The 10,793-nt window shown below is 47.4% G+C and overlaps 1 long non-coding RNA gene across 1 annotated transcript; it reads left to right on the top strand.

The window, feature by feature from the left end:
• The first annotated feature begins 60 nt into the window (after positions 1–60).
• On the top strand, positions 61–2,588 carry LOC139041205 (uncharacterized). Its single transcript, XR_011496022.1, has 2 exons — positions 61–239; positions 553–2,588. It is a non-coding gene; the product is annotated as an uncharacterized lncRNA (long non-coding RNA).
• Positions 2,589–10,793: the final 8,205 nt, after the last annotated feature.

The following is a 10,793-nucleotide window of genomic DNA, read 5'->3' as shown; positions in this document are numbered from 1 at the left end:
CTCTCACCATCCTAACAACCCAGTAATGCAAGTATCTCCATTTTATATTTTAGGAAACTAAAGCTCAGAGAAGGCAAGGGACTTGCCTTGAGTCATGGCCAGTATGGGATAAGGCAAAGATTGAGACTCATGTTCTTTCTATTACACCAGGCTTCCTTCTTCAGGACACTCAATACATATTTATTACAAGAACAAATAATTGAAGGCACAAGAATCTAAAAGACTGAAGCAGAGAATGGGTAAGTTTTAAGAAAGGGGAGGGGTAAAAGAAAGTTCAGAGCATAGAGAACAGTCCTATTTGGGACATAGATGGGCACATGTCAAGGGCACTGGTAAGAGATGCCAAAAAGGAGCAGGTGCAAAAGGAAAAAGGGAAGTGTGGTTGTAGCCCATTGGTCCATTGGTTATTCTGCTTGCCTCTTCCCCAAGATTGGTAGCATCTCCTCTCACACACGCACTGCTTTTTGTGGCTCCCAAAATGTTTTCATGTGCATTTTCTCATCACAGCCTCAGAACAATCTTGCAGGTGGTGTTATCTTTCTCCTTTCACAGATGACAAAATTGAGGTTCAGAGAAGTCAAATAACTTACTCAAGATCACACAGCCAATTTGGTGGCAGATCGGGCGCTCCATTTAAGTTTTGTGATCCTCAAGTCCAGTATTATCATTCCCCTAAATAAAGAGAATTACTGCCTCGTGGTAACAATAAATAGCAACCACAGACAGGACAAGAGAGACCCAGGGAGGGACAGTAATATAACTAAGAAATTTTGACATATCAACTCCTGGAGGGTAGGACACGCGATTATGTACAAGAGTTTACAGCAACTGGCTCGGCTGCCCATACTGTGGAGTGTCTGTGCCAAAGACCTCGACCAGGTGGCTCGTGTCCTGGTCCCAGAGCCAGCTTCCTCCAAACTCCATGGCAGGAACTGAGGGTGACGTCTACTCCCAGCTCCCTGCTTAGGAGGTTGTGGAAACCCCCAACAGCCCACTGGGGAATCAGGCCCTGCCAGGAGCAGGCGACACAGCTCGGAGAAGCGCCAAGCAAAATAAAACATCTCCTGGTGGTGAAAGAGCTGCACACTGAAAACTACAAGGCACTGATGAAAGGAATTCAACAAGATACAAATAAATGGAAAGATATTCTGTGCTCATGGTTTGGAAGAATTAATATTGTTAAAATGTCCATACTACCCAAAGCAATCTACAGATTCAGTGCAATCTCTATCGAAATTCCAATGGCATTTTTCACAGAAATAGGACAAACAATCCTTAAATTTGTATGGAACCACAAAAGACCCCAAATAACCAGAGCAGCGTTGAGAAAGAAGAACAAAGCTGGAGACGTCACAATTCCTCATCTCAAACTATACTACAAAACTTTAGTAATCAAAACAGTATGGTGTCGATATAAAAACAGACACACAGATCAATGGAACAGAATAGAGACCCCAGAAACAAGTACATACATATACAGTCAATTAAATTATGACAAAGGAGCCAAGAATACATAATGGGGAAAGGACAATCTCTTCAATAAATGGTGTTGGAGAAACTGGACGACCAATGCAAAAGAATGAAACGACCACTATCTTATACCATACACAAAAATGAACTCAAAATTGATTAAAGACTTGCACGTAACACCTGAAACCATAAAACTCGTAGAAAAAACCACAGGCAGTAAACTTCTTCACTTCCATCTTGACAGTGAGTTTTTGGATCTGACTCCAAAAGCAAAGGAAACAAAAGCAAAAATAAACAAAGGAGATGCCATCAAACTAAAAAGCTTCTGCACAGCATGGAAACCATCAACAAAGTGAAAAGGCAACCTACCAAATGAGAGAAAATCATTGCAAATCATATATCTGATAAAGGGTTAATATCCATAATATATGAAGAACTCATACAACTCAATAGCAAAAAAACGAACAATCTAATTAAAAATTGGGCAAAGAATCTGAAGAGACATTTTTCCAAAGAAGACATATAGATGGCCAACAGGTACATGAAAAGATGATCAATATCACTAATCATCAGAGAAATACAAATTGAAATCACAATGAGATATCACCTCACATGTTAGAATGACTATTATCAAAAAGACAAGAAATAATGAGTGTTGGTAAGGATGTGGAGAAAAAGGAATCCTTGTACACTGTTGGTAGGAACGTAAATAGGTACAGCCACTATGAAAACAGTATGAAGAGTCCTCAAAAAATTAAAAATAGAACTATCATATGATCTAGTAAATCCATTTCTGGCTATTTTTCCAAAGAAAATGAAAACACTAATTCAAAAAGATACCTGCACCCCTGTGTTCATTGCAGCATTATTTTCCATAGCCAAGATACGGAAGCAACCTAAGTGTCCATCCATGGGTGACTGCATAAAGAAGATGTGGTATATATTTACAATGGAATACTATTCAGCTATAAAAAAAAAAAAAAAGAACAAAATCTTGCCATTTACAACAACCTGGATAGACCTTGAGGGCATTTTCTAAGTGAAATAAGTCAGACAAAAACAAACACCATATGATCTCACTCGTATGTAGAATTAAAACAAACGAAAAACCAAGCTCATAGATACAGAAAAGAGATTGATGGCTGCCAGAGGTGGGAGGTGGGAAGTGGGAGAAATGGGTGAAGGGGATCAAAAGGTACAAACTTCCAGTTAAAAATAATTGTCATGGGGATGTAATATACAGCATGGTGACTGTATTAATAATACTGTATTGCATATTAGAATGCTACTAAGAGAGTAGATCTTAAAACTCATCACAAGAAAAAAAATTTTTTGTAGCTATGTGTGGTGACAGATATCCAGACAGGTTAACTAGACTTGTGGTGATCATTTCACAATATATACAAGTATCAAATCATTGTGTTGTACATCTAACACTAACATAAAGTTTAATGTCAACTATACCTCAATAAAAAAAGAAAGAAAGAAAATAGCTCATGGTACTCTCTAGAGCCGGGGAAGAGAAACTGGGCCATCCCGGATGGATGAGGCACTGGGGCATTGCCCCCGAAACACTGAGCAGCACGCTCACACCCATGGCTCACAAACCCCCGACCAAGAAATCGTTTGAAATATGCCTGCCCTTCATCAGATCGAAAGAACCAATAAGCGTGAACACACACACTCAGTTCCGAGAAGCCGAGATGCCCCTAGAGTGGAGGCTCTGCTGGGCCCAGAGGGAACACTGTCCACAGTGTGGCTGGCCTCCTCCCTCCAGGTTTTCGCATCTTCAGGCCCCGGCTCTCACTCCCCCTCCCGCAGGTGGACCACTTGCCTCTCCCCAACACTGCCGGGCTGCCCAGCTTTGCTGCCACACAACCCGGCGGTCAGGCAGATTCATCCACATCGAGGTACTCAAGTGGCACACTAGATAATGGAGAGGACACCAAACTGAGAGGTAGGACCTCGAACCAAGCGCTGGTGAGCTCAGGGCTTCAAGTCCCTCCTCTGTAAAACGAAAAGCACTTGATAGTGCCTGCCCTCCAGAAAGGTCGCAAGGATGCTGGAGGCGTGTGCGCAGAAGCACGTTATATCCTGCGAAACAGCAAAGGAAAGTTAGCTGTCACTGGTGAGTTTTAAAGGATGCCTTGAAGGGAGGGCATTGCCCGGCCTGAACTGATTAATTTCCAACTATGAAAGTTTGGCTGTGATTGAATCCTGATGAGGAAGAGACTTGGGTTCTGTTGACCCCCCTTGGTGTCAAATCACATGCTCATCCATTCTGCCAAGGTGCATGGATGGGTTTGGAGGGAACCTGCTCTGTTCTGTTCCTTCCCATCAGAGGCAGGTCCTGAGAGCCGCTGGCCAGGAGCTCCTGGTGAGAGGCCCTTCCTGACCTATGGTGAGAGGGGTCGGATGTCCTGCCCCCTCAGGTGCGGGGAGGGGGCTGCAGCTGCCTGAGAGGAAGGTGGACCCTCCCTCAGTGCCTTATCACAGGGTGCAAGCTGGAAACGGAGCCCCAAATGGTCTCAGTTCTTCCAGGTGTGGATGCTCTACCTCACTTTGCACCTTCAGACCCAGCCTAAATGCCAGGGAAACTGTGTGAAAGTGGCGCCCGTGACCTGGGGGAGATAATGGGGCTAAATGCAGGAGCCCCAGCGAGGAGGGGTCACCGCTACTAAAGCACGCTCTAGAACATCTAGGAAGCCAGTAATGGCCCAGTCGGAAGAGCTCCCTCCGGCCTCCCTGTGTGGAGTGACCAGGCACCACGTACCCTCAAGGCGGCCTTGACCTCTGGAGACAGATGTCGGCTCCTCCAGGCACCGACAGAAGGGCATGCTTGGCAAGGTTTTTCTAGGCGAGAAGAGCTCAACCACGCCCCCTGGTGTTCAGAGCGGTTACTTGCAGGATGGGTGGGTTCAAGAACTGAAAGACGTCACTCCCCGCACGGGAAATGAGCCCATGGCCTAGAGGACACCAAGTCGCCTTAATGACCATCCCTTGGGAGGCCTGCTCTGGCTGGACAATGCTGGGGCCTTCCGATTACAAGACGTCACAGCACTGGTGTTTTCCCTCGCCATATTCCTCCCAATCGTAATCGTATAGTTACTGGGAGCTTATCTCCCGGCGTCCATCTCCGTGGAGGGAGCCGCCACCCCTGCTATATAATATCTGGTTCTAGCATATTAGCTGCGCTCATAATGGACTTTTCTGAAAGGATGAACAAACGTCTCAGGTCTTCCAGCCCCCCTGCACCCACACCCCTCACGGCGGGAGGCAGCCAGACCCCTGTAAAGAGTGGAGGCCTGCCACGTGGCCTCGCCCTGGCCGAGGGGCCCTCTGACAGGCTGGCCGTGGAAGGCTTCCAGCCACCGCGCGCCCCGCGCTCTGCAGGCGTCGGTGACCGGCGACCGGGCCAGCTCCGCCAGCCGCGCCGCAGCCCCCTGGACGCCCCTGGTCCTGGCCCTGGCCGCCGCTCTAATCCGGTTTGCTCCTCTAACATCCAGGAGGCGGAGCGTGCTGAGTTCAGGTTTGTATGCTCTGATGACCAGCACAGGCCGGCACAGAGTGAAGAGACAACGAGAATGAATGAGTGAGCGAATGAATGGCAGCCCTAGCAGAGAGCTAAGGACACGAAGATAAATAAAACTCTGTCTTCTCTTACAGAGTTAAAATCAGGTTGGAGAGACAAAGTAATAATTACAATAGGTGAAATAAATCTTATGGGCAGCTTTACTAGAGCACGTGATAAAATGGCCATGACTGTGCCTTAGCAGATAGGGAAGGCTTCACAGAGGAGGTGACTTGGAGCAGTTTTGAGAGAAAAGTAGAAATTCCGGGCAGGAGAATGGAGGAGTGTGTGTGCAGGCAGAGGGCGACGGCATATGAAGAAGTGCAGGCCCAGCGTGGGGAAGTGCAGAGCTCACGGTGGGGACCTGAGAGCCACAGTGTGGGAGGCCATCAGGCTTGTTCCCAGACCATCTAGGACAGCATCGTAAGAGAGAGGATTGGAGAGGATGCGTCTGGAGGCAGGAGGCTGTAGGGACCCTGTGGCCCTGTCCAAGCAAGAGGTGTGGAGGCCTCGAGCCCGCGCAGCCGTGGGGCTGGAGGAGGAGGGTGGGGTCAGGGGACATTTAGAACAGACCACGAGGAGCTCAGTTTGGAGGGGGCGGATGTGGGTGAAGGGGAGCAGGACCCAGCAGTCCAACTCTCCTGCCACATCCCCACCCCAAGGCTCCCTCACTGAGCAGGTGCCAGAGGACAGACACCCAGCTCACTGATCAGAGTCCGTTTATCTCAGGGATTTCCTCTGACACAGACAGAAATGTCAGAAAGCCCCCGTCAAAGCTGCAGACAGCCTCATGGGTAACAATTCTGTGGATGGCCGCAAGAGGCTCTTCAAAACGGACTTGACTGAATGAACGAATTCTTCACAGTTATCCTAAGACGGCCTCTGACTCACAGGTTTGCCCTTGGTCAAGGAGGAAGCCCCATTCCTGCGGCCCCACTTTGAGCCCCGTGCCCAGGGCTCACTGGCCGAGCAGGCTCACCTGCGCTTTGCAGTTGTTGGTCTCAACTTGCCTCTTTTGTGGGGTCACAACTGCAGACCTGGGACGGAGGTCAGGTTCTAGAGCTTGTTCCTTCTGTACAGGGGCTAGAAAGATTGAAAGATCGAAAGGAGGAAACCCCTAGATTTCTAACTGAGACTGTTAAAACTTACTCCCTGCTTCCTGAATGATCTCACCCATTGCCTGGAGATGATTACATGAACTCCAAGCAAAGGCAGAGAGCAATTAAGAGCCGAGATTATTAAAGAGATTAATTTCCCCATACAGAGCAATTTTCCACCTTTTTTTTTTTTTGCATAGGCAGCAGTTCAATAAATAATTAATGCTTGTTAATCTTTTAGCTATTTCTCCCATTGTAAAAAATTAATTGGTCTTCCATCATCTATTGCATTGTAACCTAGAGGTATTTGGCCCCCGGCCGCCACCTGCTGAAACATGCTCCTCCTGACGCTCATTGGTGTGTGGTGGTGACACTTGGCAGTCATGCCCAGCCCCCAGGTTCAGGGCATGAATGGGAGCGCACAGTGCACGGCAGACACCTCCAGGAGAGCCTTGCACAAACACTGCCTCTGTCTTCCAGAAAGCTCGGGGAGTTTGCAAGCACTGCTTCTATCATCTCCTCCCTAGTTGGTGAGAGTCCCATTTGCGAAAGAGGTTGAGCAAGATTCATGACGGAGTGGGGGAGCAGCACCGTCTCTCTCCAGGCCTCCGACTAGGGATGTCAAATGTCCTGGGACCTCTTTCTGGCTTTTGCCAGTGAGCTGTGCCTCAGTTTGCCTAAGCAGGACTATCGGATCCACAGAAGGCAGGATGGAGAGGGTCAGGAAGGGAGGGAAGTCTCCCTAGATGACTTAGTTCCTCCAGCCTCGACTATTACACTTTTCTCTCTTTTAAATCATAACCAATTGTACCGTCTCCTCCAGAGAGTTCTCCTAGATTAAACCAGTCTGACTACTCCCCCCATCCCAATGCCTGACTCACCCTTCCCCCTCCATGCCCTATGGTGACTTTCCTAAGGACAAAGTTCTGTTGATGACTGGTTTGTCTCCTTTGTTTTCTTGCGTTGGAACGTAAGCCTTGGTGGGGCAGGAGGCATGTGTACTCTGTATCAAATATACCAACCACCTGTGTGGCTGCAAAGAGTCTCATAGGAGACATGGGACCTCAGCTGGAGCAGCCGAGGAGAAGTTCAAGGAGAGCAGACCACGAGTCGGCACTTGGAATTGTCCCTGTTGGAAAAGCCTTGCAGCTAGACTATGGGTCCAAGGGACAAGCACTGTCAGAGGCTCGTTCAGGTTTGAGTTCCAACCCTGCTACTTCTGCTACTTATGAGAGTGTCACTTAACCTCTCCCAGCCCCAGGATCTCATCTGAAAACACGCCTCCCTCATAAAGCTGTTGTAGGGGTTACATGAGATGATGAATGCAGACAATGTTTGCAAACTGTGAAGCACGAAGTAGGTATGAGTATTTGTTGTTCATCATCTGTGTGGTCCTCTCACTCTAACACCCTGACCCGGAACCGTCTTCAGAGATACCATCCTGTACCCACCTTGGAAGCAACCTGAATTCCAACGTGCTAATTCACCATCCCTCCCTTCTGGTTTCTTAAGGTAGTTTGGTGATAGAATACTACAATGTCAGAGCTTGCACAATCCCTCATGGTCAGCCAGCTCCTCGTTTCGCAGGTAGGAAAACTGAGTTCCAAAGGCTGATGTGACTGCCAGGGGCTTACGCAGACCCCACAGCCCCTGACTCCACACTGATGGACAGCAGAATCCTTCATAAGAGCATTTTTATTGCATGCTTAACTTGTGCCAGGCTCTCTGCTAAACACTTTACATGGCTTATCTAATTCAGTCCTCATACAATCCTCTGTGGGGCCAGTACAATTATCCTCATTGTATAAACAAGATCCCTGAGGCACTAATGGTCACCAACAAAAAGTGTCAAACCAAATTCTAAGTGAATCCAGAGCCTGTGCTCTTAATTTACCACACTCTGCTGCCTCTATACACTATCTTCTCACAGGTTGACTCTCTCTAGGAAAGAAACTATGTGAAAAATACCCTACTAGTCACAGGATTCAGTGAAGAATAAGGCAGAATCTCTGCCATCAAAAGTTTATGATCACTCTCTTCCTCTTCCTTTCCCTTCTCTTCCTTTCCTCTTCCTGAACAATTCAATCTCAAATCCATTAGTGGGGCTGAGCAAGAGAATGTCAGAAGATTGGGGTGCAATGGGCCAGAACAGGATGTCAGAGCCCAAGTAAGGTGAAGAGGGCATCCACCTAGCACAGGAGTGCTAGAGGCCAAAACAGGTAAGTAGGGCATCTGCCAGGGGGATCACCCAGCTGAGAGGTCGGAGCCCAACCTGAGCACCTAAGGAGAGCATTCATGCATGGGTGGACCAGCGAGGAATGTTGGGGCCCAGGCAAAGACAGGAGGGATTTCACACAGCAGGACAAACCAGCACAGGACACCAGAGCCTAGACCAGGTGAAGAGGGCCTCGTGTGTGGGAGATGGAGCTGGTGCTGATGGGAGATTGGTTAATACAGAAGACTGACCAAATAAGTAAATAAATTAAAGATAATGGAAGCCAAGTTTTTCTCTATCAGTAAAGAGAGTTAAAAAAAATGAAAATGGGGAAAATTAGAATGAACCTTGTGGTTTGGGGTTGGAGCTGGAGGTACCAACATGAATTCATGGATTTCAATACATGGTGATCTTGCTTAGGAGAATGGTGACTCTGTGGGAGAATTCTGCTTCTTTTGAGGAATTTTGTTAGTTCCAGGGATATTGGAAGTCTAGGTGCAGGGGAAATGATCTATGTATCCTAAAAGATGCTGGACCAGTGGGCCTGGTCAGTGTTTCCTACTCATCAGAGAAGATGCCCACCAAACAGGGGAGCAACACCAACATCTCTTCTCAATTTCAGCACCATCATCCAAAGCTCATCTAGCACGTTCTCATGGCTGGGGCTGTGTGCTAGTCCCTGAGAGCTGCTTACAGTTGAAGTCTTTGCCCTTGGTTCCCAAGCCTGGATGAGCAATCACCTGGGGGGCTTATTAAAAATACAGTGTCCTGGGAACCAGCAGTGTCCTAGAACTAGCAAATCTGAATATCCAGGTGGGGCTTGGGAAGCTGTCTTCGTAACAATCTCCCAGTTAATTCTTGTCCAGTCAACCCATGGGTTATGGATTAGGACTGGGAGCCACTAGCTTAGAAAATGATGTAGACACTTTAGCATTTGTATTGCTAAATAAAAATCCTTCATTCTCAATTAAGAGAAAGGGAAGAAGAAGAGGGGTAGGGAAAAAATGGCAACCTGACATAATTATGGCATCCCCCTTTTGAGCATCACAGAAAATATCCTGTCTACATCTCTTTTCCATCAACCACTGGATCTCACTATGAGATGGGCACTCCCCAGATGGTAATATGGCTCCAGGCTACAGCACAGTATCATGTGTTTGAGATGTAGGGAAAACAGAGTGAACAATTCCAAAATTCTGCCTGGGCTTTAAAGGCCTGATGCAATCATTCCACACCATTAGCACAATTCAGCTCTGTCTGCAACCTAAAACGTTGCCCATCCCTAGAAGTCACCAACATCCTGAGGCTACTAAAGTCTCATTGGTAGCAGCAAAGTGAATGGAACCTCATACAACAGGTCCCCTCCAAACTCCCATCCACAGTTAACCATCGGGCACCCACCGTTTGTCAGGAACTGCGGTCAGAGCTTCAGAATACTCAAAGACGGAATTTTGAGATGGCCTTTTATGGTTTACAGAGCCTTCTCATCATACTCAAAATAAAGAGGAGGAGGATGGCAAGGAAGGCAAATGGAAGTGCTAGAACAGAGGGATGAAGTTGAGAATGTAAATGTGTATCCATGAAACAACAAAAAAGCCCAAGTTTGCCAAAGAACAGAGCACCACATGAGACTGTTCTGTGCAGCTCTGAGGAAGAATACAATAAGGACTCAAGAAGCTGGACGCTAAATACATGTTTGTACCTCTGGGAGGTCCTGCCACCACAACAGGGCATAAAAATCATGGAGACAGCATTTAAGATGTTACCATGGGCCAAAGACTTAAGACATTTATAATCTCTTATACCTACATTTTGCCTCTAGTTGGGACTTTGCTGGAGACATTGCTTTAACCAAAAAGAATGAGTCTGTGTGGGAATACTGGGCTCCAAGGCAGGGCAGCGGAGGCAAAGATTACTAGACAGGCAAGACTGTTAACATCCCTCAAGTGCCAGCATATTCTACCTGCATTTGGCAATGCCCCTGAACATGGGGTCAAGAGATCTGAGTTCCAGCCCTGGCTCTGCCACTTGTTTGCTGTGTGGCTTTGGACAGACATCCTTAACTTCTGTGAACCTTGAACTCCTCATCCATAGATTGGAGATGGAGCATCTGTCAGGCTTGGCTCACAGGTTTCTGTGGATGAGGCAATACACAAAGTGCTTTGTCAACTAGAAAGCATCAGTGAAACATAGTGTGCTATTGTTAGGATTCTAAGGAGACAATCCTCCTGCGTTTCCTGCCTCTCGCCCCCCGCAAGCTGGCCACTTCTTCCTTCCATGGGACACTCGGTGAGTCAGGGATGGTCTCTCTCCACTGTAGTGTCTGCTTACTACCCCATCTATCTGAGTCAATCATGAAGAGGCACCTGTGACTCTCATCTGGGGCCCCGAGGCCAGAACTCTTGAGTCCCACATCTCTTAGGCCACCACATATTAAGGG

Source organism: Equus asinus, chromosome 20 (genome assembly GCF_041296235.1).
Source record: "Equus asinus isolate D_3611 breed Donkey chromosome 20, EquAss-T2T_v2, whole genome shotgun sequence".
Classification (NCBI taxonomy): Eukaryota; Metazoa; Chordata; class Mammalia; order Perissodactyla; family Equidae; genus Equus; species Equus asinus.
The sequence above is the reverse complement of the archived record's forward strand: the minus strand, read 5'-3'. Positions and strand labels throughout refer to the sequence as shown.